This window comes from Perca flavescens, unplaced genomic scaffold, assembly GCF_004354835.1.
Source record: "Perca flavescens isolate YP-PL-M2 unplaced genomic scaffold, PFLA_1.0 EPR50_1.1_unplaced_scaf_6, whole genome shotgun sequence".
Taxonomy (NCBI): Eukaryota; Metazoa; Chordata; class Actinopteri; order Perciformes; family Percidae; genus Perca; species Perca flavescens.
In genome coordinates this window covers 223,134-228,315 of record NW_021166713.1, presented here as the reverse complement: position 1 = coordinate 228,315, position 5,182 = coordinate 223,134, and positions in this window count along the sequence as shown.

Genomic DNA, 5,182 nt, shown 5'->3' with positions numbered 1-5,182 from the left:
TTTGGAGTTTCTTTTATCTGCATCCACGTTGTCAACATAAGACCTGTGGCGTTAGTGCTCCTATTGTACCATCATTTTATTGAATGAAATATTAAAGCTGCTGTAGGTAAGATTGTGAAGATCCAGGACTTTGCTAACAAATTTGAACAACTTCTCAGTCCCTCCCCTCTTTCTGCTGCAGCCCAAACCGTCTCCTAAGCCCCTCCCACACAAGGGAGTTTGACAGAACTGCCGGCATGTCAGACAGACAACATTTTCAATAACTAAACACTAACACAACGTTAACTTTACTCACCAACAGTAAAATGATGCTAACTAGCAGGCTAGCGTTAGCCATTTCAGCATCATATTTTACCGACCACTGTGCAAACGTTAGCTTTGTGGACTTTTGACTACTAATAACCAAGTGAAAAATAAATCATTCATTGTAATTATGTTACCTGTCAAGAAGAAATGTGGCTACGTCTGCATCGTTCTTCAGATCTTTAAAATCCCGGAGCTTACGCCACCTCTGAAAAGCCACTTCACCACCGGAGTTTTGGGAAACTTGGGAGGGGAGAATGCTATATATGCGTGTTCGTGCCTGAGCAGTGATTGACAGGCAGATAGACCCCCCCCCCTGTGGCCCTGATTGGAGAAAATCAACCGAGAGCGGTAGAATTTTGCCAATCGCAGTACAGGCTGTAGGTGATGCCAGAGGAGCTGGATTTTTTATATATTACATAATTCATGTAGTTCTACTGGAACATAGGGTCAGTTTCAGCAAATGTGACAGAAAGTTAGTTTTATAAGACTTACCTACTGCATCTTTAAGCTTCGCTCCTCTGAGATGGGTGTGTTTTTGTTACGTTACACACAAAGCTAGCTATAGTTAGCCTGTATGCTAGCGGACATTAGAAAGGTAAACACTGCTAAGAGACTTGTTAGGCGACGTTGTCACTCACCACATGGGCATTTTTTAGAGGCCCATTTACGATATAGAAGGTAAATATACACTGGAATATTTCCGTAAGGGCATTTACATATTGACAAACGTTGATAATAACATGTATATACCTGTTTAAGGTGAAAATAAGCCATTTATTTCAAGATAGCATATCCGCCCCATAGGGTTACACTTTAGAATCATCTGCCGTTGGTATCCAATATGGCACCCATGATTTGACTTGGCCACACTCTCTAAATATAGGGCCCTAGCCAGGACTAGCCAGGACCCGTCGGGATCACTTTACTGGCTGTGTCTCAATTGTTTTTGCGAGTAACCAACTCGGGTACTCTAGTTATATAATTCAATGTGAGTAGCTACACAAATGTTGAAATGACATACAATGCCCGTCCCTTGTAGCTGTGATAAATTAGCCTGAAGCTAATGCTTACCTGTTCAGGAGGACTCTGCGTCCTTTTGGGATCTAAGCTGTCTCCATCTTTCAAATACATCTCCAGTATTTACCAGGGGGTTGTTATGTCTCTGGTCACGCAACTGTTAGAAACATGCCGTTTTTTGTTGTTTTTATGTCAGGTAGAATCTATCTCCGTTGATCCTGTTGGTTTGTTTGCTGCTTTCATGGCTGTACTACCATTCCAGCTGTAGCGTGCTGGGTTTACGTTTTTACAGGTATATCTGGCAACCCGGCTGGCTGTCAAACTGGGCAGTTGATAACAACACACAGACCAAAACATAAACAGAAATTCTGTCACGGAACGTAAATTTCAAAAAGAAAAATTACTGACATTAGCATTGTTGTGAGAAAGTATTTCAGCTTACCATGTTTCCTTAATATCTGATGAGGCATTGGTGTCATTTTTGACACATATTGGACCTTCAATGGAAGATCTGAGTGAAAGTGTATGTTGATTCTGACTTAGTTTCTTCCTGCAGGACGGACCATGGTGGACCACAGAGACTGAGACCTGGTCTGAGGAAGTGTGATGTGTTTAAAGTTTGATTCATGACAAGTCTAGATTTGGACATTTTCTTAACCCCTTAACGCCGACTGTCGCTAATTTGCATCAAACCCCTTCCATTCCGACTGCAGGCGAGATAGCGTGTGTATTCCCCTCAATGCCGGTTTGTTTACATGCGATACATACCAAGGAACCTTTTGCATGCACTGGTTTCTCGTAGGACCTGTCGGAGTGGGAGATACATCCGTTTCACGTAAGCAAAATTAACCCTAACCCTAAACCTAATCCTACCCCTAAACCTAACCCTAACCCCCAAATTAACAATCTCAACTTAATTTAGCATCAACTTGGAGCCAGAAACACACATAATATTTTGTTTATATAATTGTGAATAAATTCAAGGGGTTAACTGATGAACAATGATTAATTTCTCCAGAGAGTTTTCGAATTCAGCTCCCCCATGTTTTTATTTTGAAGCATTTACTTTTACTTCACGTCACTTATTTGATTTCTTTCTTCAAAAGAAAGAATGAAAATATGAACTTACAGAAAAAAAGTGTTTTGAATTTGGTTTTCTCGTTTTTCGTTTGGAAACAAAAAACAAACAGACCAGCTGATTTTGTTGTTTTCACTCAAAAATCAAAAACCCACATGACTTCTGTTTTTGGTTTCAAATGATAACAAAAATGAACCCAGACTTTTTTATTCTTCAATCCAAAAGGAATCGCCAAAAACCAAAACACACCTTTTTATGTTTGAAACAAAAAACAAAAATAGGTTTCTTCTTTTAATTCCAAATAAATTATAGATTATCAATGATACCCAGACTGTTGCCTTCAGGTGCTGCTCGTAAACTAATACTTCACAAGTCTGACAGATATAAGTTGATGGGTTTCTTCAGTTTTCTTCTCCAGATGTTTTAATAACTTAGTGTTTAAAACCTACAGGTCATAAATACAACACAATATAATGTCACAAAGATGTTGAAAAGTAGAATGAAACATCCCAAAAAACGTCCAAGAAAGAGACATAAACGTTGGAAATAAACTTAAAAAAACATCCAAAAAAGAGACAGAAACGTTGGACAAAAAATGTCCAACAAACTTTAAAAAAAAACCTAAAAAAAAGACAGAAACGTTGGAAAAAGAACTTGAAAAAAGAGACAGAAACGTTGGAAAAAAACTTTCAAAAATGTCCATAAAAAACCCAGAAACATTGGAAAAAAACTTTCAAAATATGTCCAAAAAAGAAACAGAAACGTTGGAAAAAAAACTTGAAAAAAACGTCCAAAAAAGTGACAGAAACGTTGGAAAAGAACTTGAAAAAAAAGACAGAATAGTTGGAAAATAACTTGAAAAAAGAAACAGAAACGTTGGACAAAAACTTTTTAAAGAACGTCCAAAAAAGAGACAGAAACGTTGGAAAAAAAACTTGAAAAAAGAGACAGAAACGTTGGAAAAAAACTTGAAAAAAAGAGACAGAAATGTTTGAAAAGAACTTGAAAAAAGAGACAGAAACGTGGGAATAAAACTTGAAAAAAAGCGATAGAAACATTGGCAATAAACTTCATAAAACGTCCAAAATAGTGACAGAAACGTTGGAAAAAAACTTTTAAAAAGAGACAGAAACGTTGGAAAAGAACTTGAAAAAAGAGACAGAAACATTGGAAAAAAAACTTGAAAAAAGAGACAGAAACATTGGAAAAAAAACTTGAAAAAAGAGACAGAAACATTGGAAAAGAACTTGAAAAAAGAGACAGAAAATTTGGAAAAGAACATGAAAAAAGAGACAGAAACGTTGGAAAAGACCTTTGAACCCTTGTGTTGTCTTCCTGTCAACCATGAACTTGTCCTTCCAGGTCTAAATAGAAAATGGACTTTGATGTTGTCGTTTTTTGTCTCTTTGTCTGATGTAGTTGTCCCTTTTTCCATGATTTTGGAGCTTTTTTTAAAACCTGAGCTGGTTTAATAATAGGTTTTACACTTCTTTGTGGAATTCATTCATTTTTTTTTTTTTTATTTAACCTTTATTTAACCAGGAAGAAACTCATTGAGATTAAAAATCTCTTTTTCAAGAGTGTCCTGGCCAAGGCAGGCAGCAGTACAACCACACATACAGTACATGCAAATAAAAAATACACAAAAACACTAACAACACAAAACAACTGAAACAGCAAATCCCTCAAAGTCAACCACAATCTTAACCAAATCAGGTAAAACATCTACAGCCAGATGTGCCTCCAAGTCAAACAACATCCTCTTAAAAATGACCAATGAGACTAGTTCAGTAAGTTTCATGGATTTCTGTAACTTGTTCCATGTAGAGGGAGCAGCAAAGTTAAAGGCCTTTTTCCCCAGCTCAGTTCTAACCTTTGGAACAGACCGAATGAAAAGATCCTGGGAACGAAGATTGTAGGTCCCGGTACTGTTTACATTGATATAGGTCAGAAGGTAGGATGGAAGGAGACCTAAAAAAGCTTTGTATATGAGAGTATGCCAGTGTTGAAGTCTCCGTGTTGGTAAAGGAGGCCATCCAACACGTTCATATAGTTCACAGTGGTGAGTGAGGGCTTTCATACCAGTGATAAACCTCTGAGCTCTATGGTATACAGTGTCCAGTGCATGTAAACTTTTAAACGAAGCATGCATATATAAAACATCACCATAGTCAAGTACAGACATAAAAGTGGCAGCGACCAGCCTCTTTCTAGATTCGAACGAGAGGCAAGATTTAATTCTAAAATAAAACCCTAGTTTGAGCTTTAATCTTTTAGCTAGCTGCTCAATATGAAGGGTAAAAGAAATAGAGTCATCAATTAAAATACCAAGATATCTGTACTTAGATACACATTAAATTTTTGTACCATGAGAAGTGAGAATTGAAGGCAGATTTGATTTAAATTTTGAATTTGAAAAAAGCATGACTTTAGTTTATCTGCATTTAAAACAAGTTTTAAATCATAGAGATTATGTTGAAGCGTGTTGAAAGCAAGTTGTTGGTGAGTAAGGGCCTGGTCTGCGGTGGGTGCTGAGCAATACATTACAGTGTCATCAGCATAAAAATGAAATTTTACATTAGACACATTATGATCAATATTATTGATGTAGATGATGAATAACAGTGGCCCCAGGACTGACCCCTGAGGCACACCTTTTTTTACTTTTAGGTAGCGGGAAGTGCTACCCACCGCCTGCACACATTGAGTTCTGTCTGTAAGGTAGTTAACAAACCAGCCAACAGTTTGCTCACAAAGCCCGGCCCTATACAGTCTCTGTTT